Raw genomic sequence first — 13,918 nt, 5'->3', positions numbered from 1 at the left:
TTTTAAAACAATATGATTATTTTGACATAACTTTTTGAGAGCAAGCACATTCTAAGGAAACATACCTATTATTTTGTTTCTTCTTTTGATTATCAGTAGCCCAGTCATTATTTGTTTTAAACAATGTCCCCAACATCTCTCCTTTGGAACAATGATTCACAATAATGCAAAGTTATTTTTGGCTAATACAGTTGGAAGTATTTGGGGTCAACTAAATGCTAAGTTACAGTAAAGCCAGATTGATCTTTTACTTTGGCAAATTCCTGACTGCACAGATGGACCTTGCTTTGCTCCCTGAAGGCTCATGGTCCTAAGCTTGACTAAAGCATTAGAGGAAATTATGGAGGATTAAGGGGGGAAAAAGGAAATTGGAGATTTGCAGCCTGAGATCTAGTCAGGCAAGGCTTTAACCAAATTCTCCTCTCTGACATTAATATGGTTTGACATTAATCACTAGCATCTATTCAGTGGTGGTGTGCAACCCTTTTGCTGGAACGGAACTTTCTGAATGGCATGGTTCCCCTTTCACATCTCCTCTGGTCCCTATTTATACCCCCTTTCCCCTTCTTATCTTTCTAAATTTGTAATCAGATACATGCTAATGGTGGCAATCATGGGACCTCAATATTATCAAAGCAGCACAGTTTTACGAGGTGTCTCTGCTGAGTCTCTTGGCCCATTCACCCTCTCTTTTAAAGTGGAAAGCAAAGGTTTCCATCTCTACATACTTTGCATCTTTGAATTACTCAAAGAAACAGTACAGGGAGGATTACATAGGCCTGGGGTGAATCTTGGCTGTGCCATTTCACATCCGTGTGTCTTTGGAGTAAAGGTTAAACCTTTCTAACAGTTGGTTTTCTCATCTGCAAAATGGGGTTGCTAATAATACCTACTGTGTGAGACAACCACCTTTTAAACTGCCATACTGAAAGAGCTCAGGGATGTCAGTTTCATTGTCACATGTCTTCCATTTTGCATAAATTAGAATAATTTTCCATATTTGTCTCACCCAATTGGAATAGAAACCCATTAAAAACCACTGCTTTTCCTTTCTATCCCTCTTCTCCCTTCAGTGCAGTGCCTTGTGTATTTTGGGGACTTTATATTGTTTCTTCTTGAATAGATCTTCCCAGTGGCCCTATTGTTGGGCCATTTTACTCAAACAAATTCAGGGTGATAACTAAGTTGTCCCAGGTTATTCAGATGCTGAGTGTCCAGGCTAGGATGGAGTCAAGATGGGACTGAGTTGTTTGCATCTTCTAGTATCCAAAACCCAGCCAAATGGCCAACTTAGGGACCTGCTCAGGCTTGTACTAGGACTCTCTCAGCTCAGCCAGGCAGGACAATGCAGGTTGCATTCCAATCAGTGGCTTTTTTTTTTCAATTTTTTGTTAAGGTATGATTGATATACACTCTTATGAAGGTTTCACATGAAAAAATAATGTAGTTACTACATTTACCTGTCAGTGGCTTTTTGGTTAAAAGACACAGCTTTGGAGTCAGACCTGGGTTTCAGTCTGGTTTCATCACCTACTAGATGTGTGAGCAGGAGGAACTCCCTTGTGAGCTTCAGCTTTCCCACTGTGATATGGGAATAAATCCTCTTCACAGGGTTGTGAGGATGATGTGAGGCTGAAAAAGTTATCATCCCAGAAGAACTGACTACTTCTATTCTAATGTGGCATTCATGCCTTCATTCCCTCATAGATTTTTCAGACATTACTGGGCATCCAGGCACCATCGGGTACAAGAAATAGAATACTAAGACATTGTCTTTGTCCTCAGAACTCTGAGGACAGTAAATTTGTTCCAAAGAGCCAAAGGAGGTGACATTGCAGATGTGAATAAAATGAAAAAACTTGGAAGATTATACCTGGAAGGGACTGGATTTGCTGCCATTAGATAAAATTCAAATGGAGGAAAAAATTACTGTTAGAATGATTGGATTTAATGTGGAAGAGTAAATTAAACTATTTCTAAAAATTCCATTTTGGGGAAGTGGGAACACTGGAGAAAAGTTGGCTTTTAAGCATCCTACCTTTTTGCTCACTAATACTTGAACTATTCAGTACAGGGAAAGAAGCAGATAGCTGTGAATCCACTCGGCTAACTTTAGGGCACTCCTGCTTGGACAAGGTGCTGTGCAGACTATGCGCTGGGCCAGGGCAGTTTGCCTTTCAGAAGCTTATGGTAGAGTTGGATATACTGGTGGGAAGTGGACATGGTGGTGAATGAAGACAACTGCACAAAAACCCAGAATATGAGGTAGGAGACGGAAAGGGCCCTCAGAGACAATGTGAAGTAAGGCAGCTGGAGCTTGGGTAGGGGAAAGAATTCCTTGCTTGGTGGTCCGATCAGCTGCAAGCCAAGGAATGCCTGGGAGCACAAGAAGCTGGAGGAGGGAGAAAGGACTCTCCCCGAAGCCTTCCAAGGGAGTGTGGTGCTGCCAGCGTCGTGACTGTAGGTCTTTAGCTGCCAGAACTGCAAGAGAACACGTTGTTTTAAGCCACAAATTTAATGGCAAATGTCAGCCACTCTAGGAAATAGAGTACTTTGAGTTATTTAGGGCAACTTACTTAGCTTCTATAAGCCTCAATTTCTTCATCTGAAAAATAAGGATATAAGCCATCTCAAAGCATTATCATGAGGATTAAAGTGCTTTATTTATTGTCTATCCAAGAGATGGGCTGTGAGTAAACCCGAAGACCAGATGGGGTGCAGTCGTAGAACGCATGTTTCCAGGCTCAGTATGACTTGGTTCAGGAGGCAGTGCAGGTGTTTGAATATTTCCAAACAGGGATGTGATGGATCAGTGGTGCTGCTTCTGGACACTGTCCAGAGAGAACTGACCTGACTGAAGCCAGAAGGCATGGGACCCCCTCCAGGAGACCAGTGAGGAAGGGCCAGTACCTCGCCTAGAGTCCTGAGTAACAGCTGCAGGCAGAGGAAGGAAGTCATTCGTCGGGAGACATCCACTCAGAAAGTCCATTGGCGTGTGGGTTGGGTCTACCAAGTGCACAGAACTGGAAGTGGTCAAGGTTTTGGACAAGGAGTGCAATGAGGCCTGCTGCCTCCCACAGCCTGAGAGCAGTGCACATGACAGAGGGAAAAGGGCAGCACAGCCGGTCAGGCCCAAGGGTTAGGGCAGGCCCTGGTTACAGGATCACTCTGGAATGAGGGTGTGGACTTGGGACTGCCTGGAAAATAGCCGCAGAACAAGAGACCCTAAACCACCACGAATTGTCAAGTAACTCCTGAGGGAATACGGCAGTAAACACCGGATACTTGCTTTTCTCAGAATATGGCTAGGGAAAAATGCACGCAAACCACAGACCTGAGCTTTTTAGCCAAGGAGTGCTGCTGTGTGTGTGCATGTGAACGTGTGCGTGCATGTGTGTGTGTGTCCAGGGGTGTGTGTCAGGAAGTGGGTAGAGGTGGGGACGAGAGGCCTCACAGGTAAAGGAGAAGTAGGCAGAGCACTACAGCGCAAATAGCGAACGGGCTCTCATCCTGCTGCACTTCCTTGGTTATTCCAAAAACGGGGCTGCTGCCCGTGGTCTTACTTCAGCATCTGCCAAGGAACCTGAGTAGTTAAGAGGTGCAGACCCTTTCTGAGACTGAAGACAGGTTGTAATTTAAGTTTGCTGGGATTGTGCTCAAGTAAGTCAAACAAAAATGTGCCTTTGTCTGTTGTGCTTGTTTTTAACCCTTTGAATCAAGGGAGTAGAGAAGCTACCCCCTTGTGAGGCTTTTAGAAAAATTGAAATGTAGGACTGAGAAGTCCTCCTGGAGGCCCTAAGGCAGTTGTTTGACTTGGAGAAATCTGGCTGCCTTGTGGGTAATCGGAAACAGTTTTGGAGGGCACTTTCTTGAAAGATGTTGGGAGTCTCTCTCACACACACACACACACACACACACACACACTTACGTTTACACCAGCCTCCTTTAAAGGCAGGGATCAAATGTAGTACAGATGGCAGATGTTTTAAAATAAATGTCTGATGAGGGAATTACAGCCCTTATGTGACTGTTGGCAAAGAGTACCTCACACAGACCCCAAGGAAGAGCAAGTGTGTGGTAGACAGGCCAGGCACAGAGCCGCAAGGGTGCAACTCAAGCAGTCAGCTGTTAGGTGATTAAAAAGTGCAATCAGGTATACTTGAAAGCAGTCATTTCTTTTCTTTATAACATCAGGCTGGACAAGGCAATGAGGTAGGGATGGAAATCCTATTAAACAAATCCAAAGGAAATTGCCTTGTGATTCATCTATTTGATTATAAGATGGAGCTGGTGGCCTGCCATCATGTGTTTCAGTATTTGGGACCAGCAGTGTGAGGAGCTTGGCTTATTTGAGGGATGACTGGGCAAAAGTAGGTCTGAGCTGAGGTGGAAAAAAAGTGAAACCAGAGCCTCCAGCTGTCTTGATTATGTGACTCAAGGAGGCCGGCCGGGGGCCTGAGCAGTACACCCCAGTTGGCCCTTCACTTAGCGCTGGGGGATGCCATGTCTGAGTTAGCTGAGTCTCAGTCAAGGTTATTGTCCATAAGGATGGTAGCAACTGATTGTTATGACCTTGTTAAACATTTGTTAAGTCGATGGATGGCCTGCAAGAGAAACTGAAATAGAGAAGGGCTCCCCACCAGTCTTGGAAAAGTGTACAGCCCAGCATACCTTGAGGGGCCACGTGGGGAGGTCAAGGCAGAATGCAGACAGAAAGAGAAGCAGGACCCAGGGCACCTGCTTGTGTTAGGGTTTGTGTCTGGGTTCTCGGCCAATGCCCAGCTGATCAGTTCAAACCAGACTTGGCTCTTCTCAGTACACATGTCAAAACTTACCTGTCCTAGGCTCAGGCTTCTGTCTGGCAGGTGAAGGAATTGTGTAAGACATGTTGATAGGCACAAATATCTTGCATCCAGAGAACACTGGTCTTAGAGTTCAAAGCTTTAGATACTAGTCCTGGCTTTGCTAATTACTAGTGAGCTTTAAAATCTTCACATGTAAGATAGGAAAAGTGATACCAACCTCACAGGGTTTTTTAAGTGACAGAATGAAATAAATGTGATTTGTAATCTCTAAAGAGTTTTCAAATTTGTATAAGATTAAAAGGTGCTATGCACAGATGAGGTGGTATTAGGGCTTGTTTGCACATCAATGGTTCCAACAATGCTTGAGGGAGAATGACAGGCATGAGGCTGACCGGCATGTGGGTGAGATTTTCTGGTGTGGGTGGGTCTCTCAGTGCCTATCCAGCTCACAGCTTGGATCCCACCATGACACTCACCTACTTTGCTGATGTATTGGACCTGCCTTGATCATTGTCTCTTGGAATATTTAAAGCCAGTTAAAAAAACATTAGCAGATGGGAAAATGCCAATATTATCTCTTCAGGCAGCCAAAGAAGGGAACTCTTAACTTGATTTCCTTTATTGTGCCTTTGAGAGTCTCTGTACAGGCTAGGCAATGAGAAGTGCTATTTCAGCTATTGAAGATAACATTTGACTCATAAAAAATCAGGTTGATAGTGATCTTGTCCATTCCCCTGTTTGTATGCAGAACAGCACAGCACCCAGCTGATAAATGGGACAGTAGGGTTTCACAGATGCTTCTGGTTATAGTTGTGAGTACAGGAAAGAAGAGGACACAAAGAATCCCCCTCTTTTGTGACTGAAGGCAGATGTGGACTGTGCAGCCCTGGGAGAGGGGGATGCAAAGATGGGGAGATGGCTGGGAGAGGGGGTGGTTCTGGAGTCCAGCAGCATTTGAGTCCCGGCTCCATGTGTGCCCAGGTGGGTAACGGGCAAGTAACTTCATCTTCCTCAGGCTCAGTTTCTTCATCTGAATGAAGAAAATGAGTAAATGAATTAAGAATTGATCTACTTTACAGGTTTTTACAGGGAAAAAAAACGGGGAAATACATACAAAGCAAGGTCCCTGGCTGATGATGAAAGCTCAAAAATTTTTAGCTATGTTTCATTGTTTTCTTTGTTCAAACAAAAACCCAGAGCCTTCAGAGGTTAGTCCTAGGAGGATGTCTAGAAGGAGGGAGGGGCTACCTAACAAGAGACTGTCCTACTCTGTTCTAAACTGTTACCTTCCCCTTGGGCAGTTATTTATTTATTTAATTGAAGTATACTTGATATTCACTATTATATTGGTTTCAAGTATACAGCATAGTTATTCAACAGTTACCTACATTATTAAATGCTTACTCTGACTAGTGTAGTTACTGTCAACACAGAAAGATATTATAGTATTATTGTTGATATTTTTGCTATACTGTCTATCTATACTTTCATCTCCATGACTAATTTATGTTGTGATTGAGATTTTGTACCTCTTTATCCCCTTCACCCATTCACCCACCCACTCCAATCCCTCTCCCATGGTAACCGCCAGTCACTTCTCAGTGACTGTGAGTCTGTTTCTGTTTTCTTCATTTGTTGTTTTGTTTTAGATTCCACATATAGGTGAAATCATATGGTATTTGTCTTTCTCTGCCTGGCTTATTTCACTTAAAGGATATTTTACTATACTCTCTAGGTCCATCCATATTGTTGCAAATGGCAAAATTTCTTTCTTTTTTATGCTTGAAAAAGATTCCATTGTATATATGTACCACATCTTTTTGCACTCATTTATCGACAGATGCTTTGGTTGCTTTTCTATTTTGGCTACTGTAAATAATGCTGCAGTAAATATAAGGGTGCATGTATCTTTTCAAATCTATGATTTTGTTTATTCAGATACATTCCCAGAAGTGGAATTGCTGGGTCATATATATTTCTATTTTTCATTTTTTGAGAAACCTCCATACTGTTTTCCACAGTGACAGCACCAATTGACATTCCCACCAACAGTGTAGGAGGGTCCCTTTTCTCCATATCCTCGCCAACATTTGTTATTTCTTATCTTTTGTATAGTGGCCATTCTGACTAGAGTGAGGTGATACCTCATTGTGTTTTGATTTGCATTTCCCTGATGCTTAGAGATGTGGAGCATCTTTTCATGTGTCTGTTGGCCATCAGTATCTCTTCTTTGGAAAAATGTCTATTTAGGTCCTCTGCCCATTTTTTAATTGGGTTATTTTTTTTTTTGGTGTTGAGTTGTATGAGCTCTTTATGTATTTTAGATACTAGCCCCCTTTATCGGATATATCATTTGTGAATAGATTCTCCAATATAGTAGGTTGCCTTTTCATTTTGTTGGTGGTTTCTTTTGCAATACAGAAGTTTTTTTAGTTTGAAGTAGTCCCCTTGGATAGTTTAAGTACCGTTCTGGTGAGTAATCTAGCCTGAATGCCCTGGCCAAAGGGTGGACCAAACTCCCTGCCAAAGGAGTTCCCCTCAGTGGCCAAAAACAGGCTAAAAATTGCAAAAAGTCTTTATTCAATTCTGAGGTTTCTAAACAACCTGTATTCTGCATGTAAACAGCAGAATCTATAGTAGCAGAGGTAATTAGCCTCAGTCTCTGGGGATGTAGGAATAGAGTTTGCAATGTTTCCCATACCTATTTGTCCAAGATACCCTTAGGCACATCTTACAAGATTGTTCAACAGAATATATTTGGGGAAATGCTGTCATATGCTAATAAAAGGAATCTATACTTGTACAATAGCAAGTCCAATCCTGGTTGATTCTTCTTCAGTGTGTAAATTAGACCCATCTTACATAAAGGGCAAAGGCACACATCACGTATATCCAAGCACTGAGCTGAAGGGAGCCTAGACTTCCCGAGTTCATGTGGGGAAGCTTGGAGTCAGATTCAGGTAATCCTCTTTCGTAAACGCACAGGTTTAATGATGACCTCACATAAGCCAAGCAGAAATGTAGTTCATGGATTTTTTGGGGGTGTGTATGTTATCTATGAGATAGGTACAAATTTCCCTGTGACACCTAAATGTGAGAAATGACACATTTCTGTATTTTTTAAAACAAAATTAAATCTTATCCCAGCCCTTCCTCAGCAGGGCTGGTCTTTTTGGGAGACCTCCACTCCTTTGGATTATTGATGACACCATGGGATTTACTTAAGGCCCAAACAGCTGATCTTTAGGGCACAGTTACTTCCATCACTATTGTTCTTTCTGATACCGGGATCCCCACTGGTGCTGGTCCCACTGTGCACTGAGTGCTGACACTCTGGGTGGGTCCCCGAGATGCCCCCAGAGTGCTCTTCTCCTCTGATGTCATGCTTGGCATGGGGCTTTCAGGTGACCCCCAAATCTCTTAGCTTCCCACCTATACAGTCCTTCATGAAACCAAGCCCACCCTGAAGTCCCCCTGCCTGCGGGGTGGCACAGTGAAGCCTGGGATAGCCCCTCAGAAGCCCTGGGACTCCAACCCCACTGACACTGAATCATTTCTGTGTCTTACCTCACAGCATCAATGCCTCCATTCCCCTTCCTCTGGCACATAGTGATCTAGCACCATCACTTGGGGTATAGGGATTGCAGACCAGTAATCAAACTTCAGTCCCCTCGGGGGATTTTGAAGAACCCGGGGTCCTGTCCCCAGAGGTTCTGATTCAGTGCCAGTGTGGAGTCCAGAACAAGCTCCTGGGGAGAGTCTGATACAGCAGGTCTCCTGACCATACTATACTAAGATGAGCACCAGACTTGACCTTGGGAAAAGATCTGATAAAGCTCCTGGGGGTAAAAAGAGCTCAGTCTTTTGAAATGCCACAGCTGGTCTCCCCTTCCAAAAATAGACAACATACTTCTTCTAAAGCAGCCACAACCAACATGGTTCCATTTTCATATCCTGATTAAATTCTCCGTGACTCACGCCATACAGCTGTGCTTTGGAAGTCCCTATAAACAGAGGAGAGAGTCTGGCTATTGTGGCCTGGCAGGTATTGGCATGACCTTGGTGAGGTGCCTGGTTTCTAACTCCTGCTGTCTGACAGATGGCTGGCTGGAAGTGACTGGGAGCGGAATGAGGCGGGGGCTGGGCAGGGGGCTGTGTTCATGGGAATGGCATGTCTTCTCCAGGTCATTGTTGTGAATTGTCACTGCTTTGGGAATTTTCTGTGACTTTCAGAACAGGTGCCGTTTGATTTTCTGTTGCCAGCATCTCCTCTTCTTTCTTCTCCAAATTCCATTCAAGCATCTGTATTTCTATCATTTCACACATCCTGGTGACAAGAAATGAATAGGTATTCAACAGGGCTGCAGCAGCCCGGTCAGCTCTGGGTCGGGGGGAAATGACTGTTTTTTAATTCCAAAACTCATCGGCAGGATGATCTGGGTTCTGAAGGTGCGATTCCATAGGGAGCAATGGGCTTTGCTGGGAGCCTTGTAAGGCGCTGGCTAGCCTTGCCTCCCGGAGAGCCAGCTTTGTGGGTGAAGGACCTGTGTGCTGAGAGCAGTCAGCTGGGACCCATGAGAATGGCAGTGGGAATGCTCCTGGTACTGAGAATGGTGTTTTCTAGAATGTGAATCTGGAGCCAGGAAACTAGACACCTGGGACCTCCCCCAGCTCATCCATGAATGTCTGGTCACCTCTATGCTGCAGGATTTTTTCCTCCATAAACTGAAGAGGGTTGGGTTAAATCTATTAATTCAAAAATAAACATTTACTGAGCTTTGATTAGGCATCAGGCTCTGTGCCAGAGGGATGTGACATTAAATAAAGCATGACACATGCCCTTGTGAGATGATTTCCAAGGTCTCTTGCTGCTCTAACATTCTGAGTCTATGAAATAATGCCTTGGACACTGCTTTCTCATGCCTTATCACCACTGCACTGAGCATGTGCTGTCCTTCCCACTGTGTGATGGGTCAAGTGACCTAAGGACACATGCTTATCGTTGCTAAGCAGCAGAATGGGATTTGAATCCAGATTTTCGGATTCTCAGTCCTGTGCTCCCTTCTTTGTAGTTTGCTGTCTGTGACTGTTCCCTCCTCCCAGACTTCCCCACCCATGAAATAACATCTAGCATTTTCCAAGCATTTACTTTGTATCCTGCTACATGCATTACCTCATGGACATCTCACAGCAGTCTTATTAGGTACAAGTATTATTGTAACTTTACACAGGGGGAAATTGGGGCTCAGAGAGATTGAGTGCCTTGCACAGTGCCACACAGCTGGTCAGTGGCATTTGCTCCCAGGTCTGTCTGGGGCCACCATGCTGCACTGCCTTCTGGAATCACCAAGAGAGATAACTAGGAGGATGATGGACTCTGTTCTCTCCTGGAGAGTGGAAGGTTGTGCCTTCAGCAGGGGCCCTTCTGGGCTCCCACTGGAGAAAAGGGAGAGAATCAGAGGCCTCCAGGGACCTGGTTGTGACTAGGTTTTGGTCAGGGCCTGCTTCAGGGTGGAAGGCCCTGAGGCTGGGGCCTTCATGGGAAAATATGACAGGCTTCCAAGGCCCCAGAGACATCCCGGGTCCCACAGGCCCAGAGACCCTAATAGGAGTCAGCTGAAAGGTAAGAGCACCCTGTCATTTTCCAGAAGGGATTATGTGGACTAGCTGGGGAAGCTGCTTCTGAGGCGTAAGGCCCTCCTTTTCCCTCTATCCCTGCATCCTTGGCTCCCTCGTCCACTCCCAGGCCCCCAAAGGCCTTTCTTCTTCCTAAAGCCTGCATGTGGTGCTCCCTGACCTGGCACCTTGAGGCTCTGGGAACAAATTCCATTCTGGCACGGCAGTTCCCCCGTCTTGGGGCTTCTCTTTAGCCTCATGCCCTTGTGGGAAGGCTGGGAGATGGTGGGGTGCACCCCCATCTGCAACACCCACCGAAGGAGCTGGGCCTGAAGCCCCACCCTCAGTTCTCTGGGGCACGGTGCCCAGCTGACCCCACAATGGGCTAACCAGTGTTCCCACCTGTGCTTGGCTTTTAGGTACTTAATCTCATCTACAACTGCTGCTTGAGGCAAGAAGTAGTGTCTCATTCTGCAGATGAGAACCCTTAGCTTAGAGAAATCGATGGGCTAGAGGGCCACCGGGCAGGATTCAAACCCAAGACCTGCTGGATCCCCCCACTGTGTCCAGCTGTCTGCTCTCCCCGCAATCCCAGAGTGTGATTTTCCAGACTTGTAGAGTTCTATGTAAGGTAGAGTTCACAGCTGTGAGTAAAGCACAGATGTTTCCTTGGTGAGTGGCTAGTAACTGGGTCCTAATTGCCCATCAGTTGCCAACACTCCAGCCCCTGGATTTTAATTATCTTAGGAAGAGTCAAGATAACCTTAGATTCATTTGTTAGCAACAGGAAGTGTGGGGGATGTTCAGAGGCTCCAAAGGGACCTTTTTAAGGTAGCTAGCAGCTAGGGGAGCCGCTACTGGCGAAGTAAGCAGGGCAGCCTGGAGATGAATCTGCGAGTGTAGGCCCCAGGAGAGGTGGCTCTGACGGCTGGTGAAGTCACCCTTGGGTAACAGATGCTAATGGACGAAGGTCACAGCCTCTGAGGAGATGGGCGGGAGGCAGTCATCTGTGAGTCACCATAGGAGAGACTCCGGGCATGCCCTGAAACCCCGGGGGCCCAGACCGAGCTGTCTCCACAGCCACCCTCCCATAAAATTCATGATTAATTATGATAAAAGCTTCTTACAAATGTGAAATACCTAACTGGGTCTGCAATTAGCATGAGGAGAAGGTGTTTCACATTCAATTAATTTTTATCTGACCTGCCTGATCTCCTAAAGCAAGGCTCTGCTCATGCTGTAAGGATTAAATTTTCTGCCAGGGCTGGAGGGAATTCAGCTCAGGATCTTTCCAGACTGGAGAGTGTATCTCTGAGATGTGCCAACTGAACAGATGGGAGAATAATGAGCGTAAATGTCCTCTGTCCCACCCCGTGGAGACCTGAGGAGGTAAAATCAAGCCTGTTCTTTTGGAATTTGAAAGAGAAATCAGATGGCACAGTTTTGTTTTGTTTTGTTTTCTCAAGAAAGCATAATGTTTTAAGGGGGAAATTCCCAGCATACATGGATGATTTTGACCCTGTGTTAGCCGAGAGGGAGGGGTAGGGACACAAGCCATCGACTGGGCTCTTCTGGGTTCCTGACATTCCCTGTGACATCCGGCTTGAACATGTCATGTCTTGGTTTCTCCCCCCTGTACAATACAGAGGGTCAGCAAATATGCTGGAATATATGAAGCTTGTTCTGAGCTTTGCATCCAAGTTCAGGCTGGGGAGAAAGGCCACTTCTTGGGACAGAATTTGATCATTGAAGCAAGTAGGAGGTGCTAATGTGATCCCAGGTGGTCCCAGCTCCTGATCTGAGGGCCCAGTCCTACCCTGTGGAGGATGGTAGGGTGGTCACAGGAACCCTGAGGCACTGAATCTTGTTGAAAACAGGGTGGACAGGTTCTTCTGATTTCAGCTGGGCTCTCATATGGATCTTCAATTGGCTATCCACTTTGCTGATCTTGGCTGACTTGTTTGGGGGCTGTACTGGAACACAGGAACTGGTAGCCAACGGAATTGTTCATTAGTGTGAAAAGTGCTAGGCAGCTGGTGGGATGGCATTTGAATGGGAGAGGAGGAGCTGGATCTGGGGATTTTGAGTCACGTTATTCAGACGTCACAGAAGGCCGTACAGTGGAATGCCATGTCCCAGGAGGCCTGGGAGTTTGGAGTTTCAGAAATAAGTGTTCAGAACTCTTACCAACTAATTAGGTTTACTCAGAGAGCTTGAGTCAGATGGACACATTTCCATCTCTTCCCTACTGAGTCATTTTGGAGAGGTTATTTAACCTGCTGATTCTTACCCTTATAATATGAGGGTAATAAATATCTCCCCATTAGGGCTGATGTGAGAATCAAATGGAATAATCCCAGCAGACCCAAGGGTCTGCAGGCATGTTCCTGAGATTCCTGGCTTAATAAACTCACCCTTTCCTTTGCTAACCCTGAAAGACTTAATGACACCCATTTCATATGCTGTGGCTTGTCCCACCACAGCTTCTTCACAGCGCTCTGAATTCTTGGGGAGAATTTGTTTTCCTTCTGGTGATCTTTCACTTTGATTTCCTACCTCTGCAGAATTTTTAAGCCATCTCTGCATCTCTTCTGCTATGACTGCCCTCCTGTTATTCACCACCCCCACCCCCTTGATTTACTAGGAAAAATATCATTAACTAAGGTAGCTGTGTTTCCTGAAGATTGAGGCCTAGCTGGGTTGGTTCAAGAGGGCTTATAGCACAGATCAGTCAACAACCTAAAACTGAGTATCAGGTATTACCCGTCTAATATTTCTCAGCCATTCCATGGGCCTCTCACTAGTCATCTGTATCAGTTAGCTATTGCCACATAGCACATCACCCCAAAGCTTAGTGGTCGTGACTTTTGTGCATTGGCAACTGAAGGCCAGCTATGTGGTCCTTCTGATTTCAGCTGGACTCTCACATGGGTCTTCAATTCGGCTATCCACTTTGCTGATCTTGGCCGACATGTTGGGGCCTGGACCAGAACACTGAGACTCTGTTTCATGGGGCCTCCCTTCTTGTAGACATTAACTCAGGCTTGTTCACATGGCAAGTGGTGGAAGTGGGCAAGGTCTCTGGGATCTCGGCTTGGAACTGGCACTCTGTCACTTCTGTTGCATTTTTGGTAAAAGCTAGTCACAAGATTAACCCAGATTCAGGAGGGGAAAAGGACTCTATTTTTTGGGTGAGAAGAGCTGCCAAGTCATATTGCAAAGGGTGTGAGTACAGGGAGGAGTGAAGCTGAAGTATTGTATCCATGTTTTATAACCTGCTACACCATCTTTCCCCTCAGGGTCTTGCCTGTTGTCCTGTTGAATCTTCAGTCTGTCCTCCAGGACTGTCTAGATCTCTTCCAAAATAGTCTCATCTTCCTGTTCTAGGGCCCCCAGTTCTTCCTCCTATTTGAAGAAGACTCCAAATTCTTGTAACTTTATTTTACAGAATGTTTATTTTTCTTTGTGGACATTTCTTTTTTTCCTTTCTAATCACA

At 45.3% G+C, this 13,918-nt stretch overlaps 1 protein-coding gene across 1 annotated transcript in view; it reads left to right on the top strand.

Annotated features, from left to right (window-relative positions):
• Positions 1-134: 134 nt before the first annotated feature.
• The window catches only part of CDH17 (cadherin 17), a 102,728-nt gene continuing 88,944 nt past the window's right edge, over positions 135-13,918 (top strand). Inside the window, exon 1 of the mRNA XM_017648912.3 lies at positions 135-3,660. The gene's annotated coding sequence lies outside the window, so the exon portion shown is untranslated. The remainder of the gene's footprint in view (positions 3,661-13,918) is intronic.

The sequence above is a fragment of the Manis javanica genome, chromosome 2, assembly GCF_040802235.1.
Source record: "Manis javanica isolate MJ-LG chromosome 2, MJ_LKY, whole genome shotgun sequence".
In the NCBI taxonomy this organism is placed as follows: Eukaryota; Metazoa; Chordata; class Mammalia; order Pholidota; family Manidae; genus Manis; species Manis javanica.
This window is presented reverse-complemented; position numbering and strand designations above follow the sequence as displayed.